The sequence below is a fragment of the Tenrec ecaudatus genome, chromosome 2 (assembly GCF_050624435.1).
Source record: "Tenrec ecaudatus isolate mTenEca1 chromosome 2, mTenEca1.hap1, whole genome shotgun sequence".
Taxonomy (NCBI): Eukaryota; Metazoa; Chordata; class Mammalia; order Afrosoricida; family Tenrecidae; genus Tenrec; species Tenrec ecaudatus.
In genome coordinates this window covers 190,333,747-190,346,445 of record NC_134531.1, presented here as the reverse complement: position 1 = coordinate 190,346,445, position 12,699 = coordinate 190,333,747, and the positions used below count along the sequence as shown (strand labels likewise).

Below are 12,699 nucleotides of genomic sequence, written 5' to 3'. Positions count from 1 at the left end.
AGGGCAAAGAATGTACAGATGTGCTTTATACAATTGATGTATATATATGTATGGATTGTGATAAGAGTTGTATGAGTCCTTAATAAAATGTAAAAAAAGAAAATGATTAGGGCAAAGAATGTACAGATGTGCTTTATGCAATTGATGTATGTATATGTATGGATTGTGATAAGAGTTGTATGAGTCCCTAATAAAATGTTTTGAAAAAATAAAAAGAGAATAATGGAATAAATTATGTCACATTGGAATTAAAGTAGTCATTACTATCACCATTGGAAAACCATGAAATAATGAGAGAGAATTCTTATTCACAGAGGCTTCGAAAAGATTATGGGAAAATTATATTATATTTTTCTTCTCTTTTTCATGGATTTCCAAAGCCCCTCCTTATTTAAGCGAAAATACCAGGATTCAAATTGTGCAGAAAGAAGGAGTATAGCTCTGAGCTCCTATCCCGTTAGCTTATAGGGAAAATAAAGATGAAAGAACAACTCAAATTCATGCCTAGAAAGTAAGACTGGATGGCGGCAATGACTTTCTGTGAATGGTAATTGGGACTTTATATATATCTATATATATCCTATCATTCCACAGTTCAGTCACATAAAGCGGTACTTACAATTGCTACCACAATCATTTCCAAACATTTATTTTCTTCCTGGACTCCCTGACATCGTCTCCCTTATACTATCCCCCTCCCCAAACCCATATTCTACTTGCTGTCCCTAGAGGTTCATCAATCCTGGGTTTCATACACCAAAAGACAGAAGAACATAGAACACAACTTCAGGAGGGTGACCTCCAATGACAAAACACCTCGGAGACAAACCCTAATAGGAAAAAAAAAAGTCAAGACCCAGAGCAGGTCCAGTGTGCATTAGGGGGAGATAAACCCAGAGTTTTATGGTTAAAGTCTGGTTTTCCCCTTTGATCTCCTAGACTCGTCTCCCCACGCTCTTGGTTTGCCTTTTCGACATTCCCTTATTCAAAAGTGTCTGCATTGAGATTTAATTCTAAAGTTACAAAAAATGAAGGAAGGAGGAAATGTACAAGTTATGGAACCATGAGTATAATTGACCTCCTTTTGTGTCAAAAATTAAAATACACACAGTGAGTCCTGTGAGAGGCAGAACTCAGTGAGCCTGCTTGCTTTCTCCGGTTTCACCTGTTGTCTGAAGAAGTAGGGCCAGATGCTCCTTAGAAGCACGCATGTGAGACTTGGTCTCCCACACTCTGGAGATACGATCAGTCCCTGGAAAAGGACAGCCTCCTTGGTAAAGGAGAGGGTGAGTGAAAAGGAGGAAGACCCTTGACAGGATGGATTGACACAGGGACCCCGCCCTGGGCTCCGATAGAACGATGGTGGGGACGGCGCAGGACCAGGTGGTGTTTCACATTGTTGTGAATGAACCCAAACTGACTTGAGAGCACCTGACAACAGGGGCACCAGTTCTGCGTCTCTGACAGGGGCTTTTCCCTCTGCTCGATTTGAGGAGGGCATATAAGTCTCCTCTATTTAAAAAAAAAATTGATGAGAAAATAACCGTGGCAGCCCAGGCAGGTCACAAAGCTGTGGAAAAAGGCAGTGCTTCCCCAGATAGGCCCAGAGCTGCTTATTACAGGGGCTCTCAGGAGAGACAGCTGTGCTCCTGACAAGCACAGAGGTGAATGGAGTCAAGCTAGGATCTCAATTGCTGACTTAGTCGGATCGACCAGCAGGTGCGGGGACTCTCAGAGGGGACTGTGGACGGCAGGGTTTCCAGAAAAGCCACATCCTCTCTTCTGTACCTCTTTTTCCTGCTGCATCTCCCCTCCCACCCCAGCCTCCTGCAAGATGCTCCTCCCTGAGCATCTTTTGCCTCCCCTGCCTTGCCTGACACAGGAGGCTGACAGCTGTCCCTGTGTCCTCTGGCACATTGTCTCTCATGACAGTTTTTCCTTCCCTCCTTCTCACCAGCTGCAGTGTGCTGACCTTCCTCACTTCCCACCTGGACAGGAGCACCTTCATCCTGCCTAGCTTCCTGACAGCCTGCTCCCTCCTCAGGCCCCCCTCTCCCCCTCCCTGCCCCTCCCTGCCTCCTTGCTGTCAGGAGAAGGAGCCTTTAATCTGGGTCACAGCAGTAAGGCTAAAATTGTGTGTGACTTCTTCAGTCTAGAAGACAAACACCAAACCTGTCAGACTGGCATGGAGGGCTTTTCTAGATCGGGGTGCTGTTGACCGGGGTGCTGAGGCCTCCATCCACTGACCCTGGGGCCTCAAACCAAAGCAAATTGCTCCAAACACCTCCATACGCCTGGTTTTGCAGGTCTGTGCTTTGCACGCATCCCCTCTCCATCTGAAATATCCAGGGCGCTGTCTACCTGCTGCCCTCCCCGTCACCTCTGAACCCAGCAGTGCAGAGCCCTCCCGGCCTCTCCCGGGCTGGCCAGAGTGGGCGCTGTTCTCTGTGGTGTGCACATGGTGTAAGGGCTCCATCTGTCCCTTTGTGGCATTGTCTGTAGGTAAATTATTTGCTGCCCTCAGTACATCAAGAGACCATCTCCTGGACTGCAGGGCACTGCTCAAACTGGGCACAAGCCCCAGAAGTATTTGTTGAGCGACTGAATGAATGAGTGGCTAGCTCTGGTGCCAGGAAGCAGAGGCTGGCAGATTGTTCTCTCAGGAAGTGTGGGCAATGCCAGAGTTATTGCTGGGGCTGGTGAGCCATTTAGCATCTGGCCTACCATGTCTGATAGCTGCCATCCCATCATACCTGCTGGAGACTTCTGGAGACTGTCCCCGGGGGCTGGCAATGGTCAGCCCTGAGGCCGAAGCCTATCTGTGACCCACTTGGCTCCAGCCACCCTTCTCTCACCGCAAAAGTGCTAGCCCGGGCCCTCCTGCCAGTGTGGTCTCATGGCCAACACTGGAGAAGAGGGGAGTCAGAAAGGCCCTTTGTAGTCATCCAGTCCTGCCTCCAAGAGGGAGACGAGGTGCAAAGGGTTGGTGTCCACCCAGGGTCACACGGTGCGTGACACCAATAAGGGGCTTCAAATATTTTATGGGAAAATGGAGTGAAAGATAATGGAATCCCCCCCTGCAGACTTTTTAAAAGTCCCTTTGTACATACAATGAATGATTTTTCAGCCACATAGGGAACTGATCTGTGGATACATGCCACAGCAAGGATGAACCTTGAAAGCATGATGTAGAGTGAATTAAGACATAAGAGGGCTATGTGATCCCACTTATAGAGTATGAAGTGGGAAAATGGATACAGACACACACACACACACACACTCGCAAAAAGCTGAAGAAAATGGAAGCAAATATGCAGAGTCCAAGTATGATTTTGAACATATCCCACGTGAGTCTAGAGAAAACCTTAGGAACACATTCGATGCACCGAGCACTAATGGCAGAGGCCAGTGCCATTGTCGGGTGGCATCAAGAACAACAGAATGAGGTAAATAAGTGTGTTTTGAACATTGAAAAGAAGAAGATGCACGCAGAAAACAAAGGTTTACTAAAAAGGAAGGATAGAAAAAGCCCAAAGCGGATGTCAGAAGGGACTCAGGACCCTGCTCTTAAACATAAGGTAGTTAAAGTGGATGCAGGAAAAGAGATGCAATAAAAGAGCAGAGCAGAAAATTCCGAAGGGCAGCTTGAAAAGACAAGTGTTAAAACGAAAGACACAGTGATCTGGAATTAGAAAACCCAAAGGAAGAATGCCTTCCGTGTTTCTTAAGCTGAAAGAAAAACAAAAACCGAAAAACCCAAGCCTCGAGTTGCCCTACTGAAGGATACTTTGGGAGAGATATTTAGTGATTCTGGGAGCATTTTAAAAAGATGGAAGGGATACACAGAGTCACTGTACAAAAAAAAAATTGCTCAATATTCAAAGACTTCAAGAGGTCTTACATGAGCAAGAAGCAATGGTGCTGAGAAAGCAGCGAGCAACCCTGAAGGCAGTAGTAATAAACAGGCTCCAGGAATTAGTGGAAGACCAGTGGAAATGTTTCCAGAAACTGACGAAGCATTGGAAGCACTCACTCTTCTATGCCAAGAAGTTTGGGAGACTTGGCCAACCAAACTGGCCATTGGTCCCAAAGAAAGGTGACCGGCAGATTGCACAAATTATTGAACAATATTACTATCACACTCAAGTAAAATGTGCTTGCAGCAGTCTACCGAGAGGAATCTATCAACAATCCAAGCTGGATCCAGAAGACGGTGAGGAGCGCGAGTACCATTGCTAGCGTGAGCCGGCTTTGGGAAAGCAGAGAGCACTAGACAGACGGCTGCAGGCGGTTTGTCAACTGTGCCCAAACATCTGATGGGATGGATGGCAACAATCTATGGATGATGTTGCCAAGAGTGGGAATTCCAAACCACTTCATTGTGTTCATGTCAAACCAGTCACAGACCCAGAGGCAGTCGTTCAACTACAGCCAGGGAGTACTGGATGGTGTAAAGTCAGGAGAGAGGTTGGTTGGGATTGTACCCGTTCACTGTATTTATTCAATCTGTGTACTGAGAAAATCATCTGAGAAGCTCGATTATATGAAGAATGTTGCGTCGGGGTTGGAAGAAGACTCAGAGGTATTGTACAACAACCTGCTGTATATGCCCACGGCACAGCTCTGCGTGTAGAAAGCAAAGAAAACCTGAAGCATTTACTGAGAAAGACCTAAAATGGCAGCATTTGGTATGGATAATATAAAGAAAACAAAAATCCTCACAACTAGACCAATCAACAACATTATGATGAAGGGAGGAAAGATTGACATTGTCAAGGATTTCATTTACTTGGATTCAAAATCCACATCCATAGGAAGCAGCACTTAGGAAAACAACCAGCATAGACCACTGGGCAGACCCGCTGCACAAGACCCATTTAACGTGTTCAAGAGCCAAGATGTCACTTTGACAACTTGTACTAAGATACCCCTGAGCCAGGTCATGGCATTTTCAGTCAGCTCGTATGCATGGGAAAGCTAGACAAGGAATGAGGAAGATTGGAGAAGATTTGATGCCTTGAATGTGGGTGTTGGTGAAGAATAGTTCAAGTACCATGGGTACATGAATGGGCACAGAGGAATGAACAAGTCAGTCTTGGAGGAAGTGCAGCTCTTTAGATGCAAGGATGGCAAGACTTTGTCCTTTGGACATGTCAGAAGGATGTGTTCCTAGAAAAAGACACCATGCTTGGGCAAGCAGAGGGCCAGTGAACAGGCAGGCCCTCCATGACATGGATTGGCACAAGAACAATTGTGGGGACAGCACAGACCAGGCCAGTGTTTTATTCTGCTGTGCAGAGTCCCTGTGAGCCAGAATTGATTAAATGGCATCTAACAACAAACATGATTCTGTAGCAATACTTTTGACTTACCCTCATGCATATCATCTATATGTATGTATATTATACACAATATATACACAAAGGCACATATGTGTGTGAGTATGTATATTTTTTACCAGCCTAATAAAGATTCTGTCACCTAATAATCTATGATTAAAGGAAATCTTGAGATCTACGGGAGAGGGGCTAGGAGGCACTTGAGCCTGGAGAGAGATCGAGTTCCTCTCTGAAGCTGACGACAGAGCTGCTAAGCAAATAAGACAGAAAAAAAACAGCAAAGGCAAGAAGACCAAGCAGGGGGAAAGCATGCTGCTTAGAGATCATGCGAGGAGAGCCGAGCCCGTGGGAAGAGCGAGAGGGAGTCGCATTCAGAGCTCTGTGCAAGGGTGTGGTCATAGAGGGCCCTGTAGAGTTTGTGTGGAGTTGGCTTTCCCTCTAAATAAGGGAATCTCCGAGGGTCCTGTCCCCAGCTGATGCCTGTGCACTCCCCACTTAGCACTGGAAGCCCCGTGTATCCAAGGACGCTGAATGGGCTCCTGCAGTTCCAGACTAAGTGGACGAGGAGAATCTATTTCTGGACGTCAGTGTCGAAGACCCTGTGGGTCACCAGAGGCCAATCCACACACCAGCATGTGGAAAGTGTGGCCTGGGAAGGGTTGTGTCTCATTACGCTCAGAGTCCCCACGAATCAGGGACTCAAACGAGAAGGGCATGGCACACACATGCTTCAAAGACAACACTGCTCCGGACAGACTGTTCACCAAGGATCTACAAATGACCAACAGGCACAGGGAAAAACAACCCCCGCCATTAGTCATCAGAGAAATGTAAAGCAGAGCTGCAGTGAGGTGCCGCTCCCTACCCACGAGAGTGGCTAGATTAAAGAGATGGGTAGTACTAAGCGCTGGCAGGGTGATGGAGGAAACAAAACCCTCATGTGTAGCTGGTGGGCATGTAAAACGCTGCTGCCGCTTTGGAAATCAGGGACAGTGCCTTAAAAGGTAAGATGTAAAGTTGTCATATGACGCAGCAATTCTACTCCTAGGAATAGATCCCTTATAAATGGATACACGTAGCTACAAAAAATGCATCCACAAGGGGCCCCAGCTCCGTCACGCATGATAGCCCCAAAGTAGGGACAGCCCAAACCAACTAAAGCGTGCACGGGCATAACAGGGCATCCCCATGCCACACAATGGAACGTGATTCTGCCATCAAAGGAATGAAATGCTGCTCCACGCGACAACCTGAATGAACCTTGAAAACATAATGCTAAGAGAAAGAAGTTAAAGACGAAGACGCCTACACCGTATGATCCCATGGGTATGAGCCATCCGGAGCAGGTGACTCTAGAAAGACCAAGTAGGTTAGCAGTTGCCCAGGCTGTTGGCCGAGGGTGAGTAATGACTGGATACAGGCTTCTTTGGGGGGGGTGATGGAAATGTTCCACAGTTAGATCTCCTGATATTGAATGTTCTAGTGCTGGTTGCGTAACTCTGATGATACGGGATGGTACGCCTTAAATGAGTGAATTGTATGGTACACAAATAAAGCTGTTCTATGAAAAAACAAAACTGCTCCGGAGATCAGATCATAGTGGAGGCAGAGCAGAAGCTATGAGATCAGGTGGCCAACAGTCATGGAGAGAAAGCTAACCAGCCCACAGTAGGCACCTAGTAAATATTTGTGGATGCTTTTGTATGTATCTCATATGAACTGGTCCCTATTCAGAAATGCCCTTTCCTTCTAACCCAGTTTTCTCAATCTCAGTACTCAATAGATAGCTTGGGCAGAGATGGCTCGCTGGGCATTGTGAGATGTTTAACAGCATCCCTGACCTCTGTACACAAGATGCCAGGACTGTCCCCACGCCCTCTCACCCTGGGTGTAACAACAACTATATCAAGTATCCTCTGAGGGGTAAAATTATCCTCAGCCCAGGAGCGCTGCTCTAACTTGTCGAGCTCACCTGGTGAATTCTTTCATGTCCACCTGGAGCCACTTTACTAGATCCTCTGTGGGTAGCTTTCCCTCTGCATCCTCTGTGGCTCCAAGGTTTGTGAACATCCCATGTCAAAGCCCCTAGGACACGAACCTGGTCTCCACGCTGGTCCTCACCCCACTGTCTGGCAGCCCTCAGAGATGACATGTTTTGAGTTCTCAGCAACCAGCACACAGTCTAGCACATTGGAGGCCTCGCCGTTGAGCATTGAGCTATTTCTTCCCCTGTGAAATGCAAAGAGGCCTTCCTTCTCACTGGGTTCCTGCAGTGGGTGCTTAAATGTCAATTGACTCTCTCTGTTGGGCTAACTCTGCTTAGGAGTGTAGACTCTGACTCTAGATGGCTGCCATTGAAATCTTCTGTGACCAGGGACAAGCAGTCTACTGTATCTGACTCTTGGTTTCTTCTCTGTAAAATTGGGATATTAGTGGAGTCTACATCAACTAGACTGATAAACAAGATCATGGCAAAGCTCATGAGAAGAACATGAAGTTGTTGAAGTTGTCAAGGATTTCATTCTTCTTGAATGAAATCTTCTCTCAATGGTCAAGGAAGCAGCCATCAAGAAAGCAAACAATGTATATTGCCTGGGGGAAACCTGCTACAGAAAGACCTCTGGACAGTTTTCAAAGGCTAAGACACCACTTCAATGACTGAGGTGTGCCTTACCCACCCCATGATCTTTTTACTGCCTCGGGAGCATGCAGAAGCTGGGGAACGAGCAAGGGAGGCCCACGAAGAATCAATGCCGTGAACTAGGGTTTGCGAAGAATAGAGCTCCTGAAGAACAAATGCATCCTCCGTCTTAGAAGAAATACGACCAGGATGTGTCTTCAAATCTAGGATGGCAAGACTATGACTTGCTTGCTTTGGATACGTCAGCAGGAAAGCCAATCTGTAGAAAGGGGCATCGTGTTTGGTGAAGCAGAGGGCCAAGAGCAAGGACAGAAGCCCTCAAGGAGATGGGCTGACATACTAACCACAGCAGTGGACTCAGACACACCACCTGTCTTGAAGGCGGTTTGGTACACACACACACACACACACACACACACACACACACACACACAAGTACATACATACAGGGGCATCAGAATGTTCATGGTGAATAGAAAGAGAGTGGACTTCATCCAAGAACGTTTTGAAGCCCCTTGTAAATAAACCCATGGCCTTCGAGTGACTTCTGACTCATACCAACACTACACGACAGAGCAGGACTGCTCCAGGGCTTGCAATGCTGCCGTCTTTATGCAAGCAGGTGGCCTTGCCTGTCTCCAACGCAGCAGCAGAGAGGTTAAACTGGTGAGTGTTGGGGGTTGCATTTGAGCACTTTAACCACTGGCTGCCGGGGCTCCCTGGAGTGTGTGAGTGGGGTGGGGGGGTTCAAAATGTTGGAAGGCAAATTCCATTGTCTTTTAATTCCATTTTCCTTGACTTTTTAAGGTTGCCGCACCCACCCACAAGCAAGTCCCCTTATTTCATAATTTGCTTTTATAAATAGCCCAACGTTATTCTATAATCTCACTGCCCCACCCTATAAATTACTTAGTTGAGCCTCTGTGGTTGTACCTCTAGGCTATCTCTGTTGGTGTCTATGTTTGTGTTTGAAAGAGGCTTTCTTCTGAGTCCCATCATTCTGTCTGGATGTGCTTACTGCTTGCCTTCTTTGAAAACATTTCTGGTCAAGATACCCATTTTCCCAGCATCAGGAATCTCCTTCCCAAGGTTGTGCTAAATCCGCAGGATTCTCACTTAATCCTGCTTCCTCATCTTTGAGGCTTTGGTGGAGATAGACCACAGCTGGACTCGGCTTCTCAGACACAGCCTGGGAGAGGGCCAGGGAGAGTCCACTTGGGTAGCTGAGGATGGAGAACAGAAAACGCCTGCGAACCCAGCACTGTTAGAGGATGCCAAGATGAACGGGAAGAGTCTACCAGGACAAGGTAGTGGAAAAAGGAAACGAAGCTGGCGGACTGGCCTGATACCTGCTTCCCATAGGTCGCGGAGTCTGGACCTTCCTTCCCCAAAAAGCACTAGGCAAAAATGGCCTAACCCCGCTTCCAATTCATGTATTCAGGTCATAAGTGGCAGTTTTTTCCACGACAAGTGGAACTAGAAACCAACACTCATATTGTGGGAGCCACACGGTACCATTATAAACACCCTGGGCTCAGGCGATCTGGAGCCAATCCGGCTCAGGTCCTTCTCCCCACTGCTCCTGTGTGGAAACCACATACCTCTGTAAGCCTTGCTTGTCTCATCTGTAAACTGGGGTAGCTTCCAGGACGACTGTGACGCGAGTGCCGTACCTTTATACAGGTGCTTTATAAAGCAGGTGCTTGAGAGATGCCGTTTCTTAAACTCAGTGCTCTTTCTACCTGAGGGTCGGAAATGTCAATGAGTAAAATCTATTCCCTTCTTCATGAGAACCTCTAAGGACTGGGGGTGAGGGGTGGGGTGGAAGTCACTATTTCCAATATACACAGAAATTCTTTGTTTTACAGATCAGGGAACTGAGGCTCTGAGAGGTTAAGGCAAGATTTTTACTGGCGTATGCCAACATTTGGGAGTTGCCAGGTCTCAGAGAGCCAATGATGAGCAGGGTTCCTGGGCTCCTCAAGGATGGGGGCCCTGCTGCATGCCCAGCCATACTGCCAGCCGGATCCATCCACTGACCATCTCAGGGAGCAGGAGGGAGAGGACCTGGTGCATACCAATGGGTTCCCAGGAGGTGCCCAGAGCCAGGAGGCTCAGGCCACTCCGTCTATTGGGGACCAGCACACGCCGTTCCCATGTGCTTGCCCCACATCGGGACACTTCCAGGCCCCTTCCCCATTCACAGCGGAGGACACCAAGGTTCTCAGGCTCAAGGTCAAAGCGCTCCTTTAGCAGCCGCACCGGTGATCAGCTGCCTGTCCCTGTCTGTCACTCAGCAGGCGTATTCTTCATCAAATATTCTAGGGTGGGCTCCCCCTGGCAGGGCACTGCTTGTCCCTGATCTTATTTCCCGGATCACAGACACCAATGATAGATAGCTGGCTGCCTGGGGTCTCAGCGGAGATAAGGGCAACCCCACCCCCATCCCCGGCTCCCTGCTGGGCTTCCTTAAACAGAGAAAGTCACTCTGTTCTCCCACTGACTCATCGCCCTCCCCTAGCCCTGACCCCCGACCCAACCCCAAACGTCACCGTCCAGCCCGGACCCGGGCAAAACTGGGGCAATTTCGGCGCGGTGGACTTTCCAAACCCACGCCAACGCAGCAAAAGGGACATGACCCCTACCCTGCACCTCAAGCCCTGAGGAGGACCAGGGCTTCCTCCGATCCCGCAACGCCCCTCGTGGGCCACCAGGAAGAAACCTGAAGCTTGGAATCAGCCAAGGTCAGGCACGGCCCACCGGCGGCGGGCAGGGGTTCCTGCCAGCCCTGGCCCCCACCCGAAGCGAAGCCCAGGGAGGGAGGAGGTGACGGTCGCCTTACCTGGTGCCGCCGCAGCCGGTGGGGCTCAGGCCGGGCTCGCCTGGGCTCCCGCGCCTGCCCGCGCCCGCAGCGCTCGGGATCCGGGCTGGGATGCCCAGTGCGGCGCCGACTTCCTAGGCTCCGCCCCCAACTCTCTGGGCGCTCCCCATTTCTCCTTTCGCTCGCCGCCCCTCCTTCCCACCCCAGCCTGTCTTTCTCAAGCCAAGCGCGCGCACATGGGCGTGCTCACGCGCGTGCACTCACACACACACTCCACACTCCCACACTACCCTATCCTTCCCCCCACACTCTCCACCCACCCACACCCACACCCACCTCCCCCCCCCACACACACACGCCACACTCTCTCCCCCTCTTCTTTCTCCCCCAGTCTTCCTACTGCAGGGGCCTTGGTGGCACAGTGGTTCAGGCACTTGGCTGTTCTCCCAGCTGCTCCCTGGAGAACGATGTGACTGGGACATGAACTGATAGTCCTGGAAAGGCCCTTCACCTTGGGTTCCCTCAGGCTCTCAAATTCACTGCCATGGAGTCCATGCTGACTCATAGCGCCCCTTGTGGGTTGCCGAAACTGGAACTGTTCACTGGAGTGGAAAGCCCCGTCTTTCTCCCGCAGAGCGCATGGTGGTTTTGAACTGCCAACCAGGCGGATAGAAGCGCAACATGTAACCACTACTGCCACCAGGGCTCCTCAAGCTGGCCCTAGGGGCAGCTTATATCCTATAAAAGCCTGACATTTGCCCAGCCCAGTGCCATCACCCCGATCTTTGATACGCATGAGTCCATTATACGGCGATCATGTTCCTGCATCTCTTTAGGGGTTCTCACTCCTCGTGCCTCACTCTCTGATTTACTAAACAGGATGTCCTTTCCTAGCCACCGGTCTCCTACAAACTCAACCATGCTCACTACCCTCGAGTGGACGCTGGCTCACGGAGACCCGGTAAGGCAGGGGAGAACTGTGTCTGTGGGTTCCTGGGTGTGTCAGGGTAGAAACCTTTGTCTTCCTCCCTGGAAGCAGCTGGTGGTTTCAAACTGCTGACCTTGCCGTTAGCAGCCCACCGGGGATCGGGTTATAAAAGTGAAAGAGCCAGTGTGGAGGGGAAAAGCCGGGACAGTGCTGGAGTTAAGGTCTAGAAACGAGAGGTCCTGTGGCAGAAGGGCTCATCGAAACCAACTATTGTAGTGAATTTAAACACAGACAAAACCAAATCAATAAAACTTCAGAAAATCCCCAAGTGGGCTGGCTTGCTCAGGTTGGAGGTAGGGATATGGAAAGAGACGTGGAGAGGAGGACCTTGGGAAAAGGCGCTTCTCTCATGAAAGCCTTTCTGGGTAGGGGCAAAAATAAAAATAAAGAGCTCATCTTCCAGATGAGCATTCTGAGCTTCAGAGGGCAAAAAACCCTAAAACACCTCATCCTAAATCTCAAGGGTGTTGTGTTAATGGCACAGGTGTCAGTGTCTCCGATGGGAAGCAGGTTGGGTGAACAGGGTGGCCTGGGGTAGCCTGTCAAATGGGTGCTCCTGGTTGCCCAGAGAATCTGGTACCTGGTATGGGGTGAAAGGAGGCATCTCTTCAGAAGCTGGGCAAAGGAGAGCCATAGGGAGCAGGCTTAGTTGGGCATGAATATGGGAAATATGTTGGTGATGATGACTGACAGACGTTAGGGAACTTAGGTGCTGGGCTAGAGGAGGAGACGTGGTCCCCTGGTGCCCTGAGTCCACAGCTTCTAGAAGAGGTTCTGGTGAGTATCGTGAATCCCAGTCACCTTCGTCTCAAGAACCTCCAAGCTGGTGTCCGGGTCTCAGTCTTACTCATCTGCAATCCACAAAGCAGCTCTTAAAAAAAAATGTAAATCACACGATGGGGTTTCCTGC

At 49.3% G+C, this 12,699-nt stretch overlaps 1 protein-coding gene across 1 annotated transcript in view; it reads right to left on the bottom strand.

Annotated features, from left to right (window-relative positions):
- The window catches only part of HRH2 (histamine receptor H2), a 39,236-nt gene extending 29,523 nt beyond the window's left edge, over positions 1 to 9,713 (bottom strand). Inside the window, exon 1 of the mRNA XM_075543213.1 lies at positions 9,582 to 9,713. The gene's annotated coding sequence lies outside the window, so the exon portion shown is untranslated. The remainder of the gene's footprint in view (positions 1 to 9,581) is intronic.
- Positions 9,714 to 12,699: the final 2,986 nt, after the last annotated feature.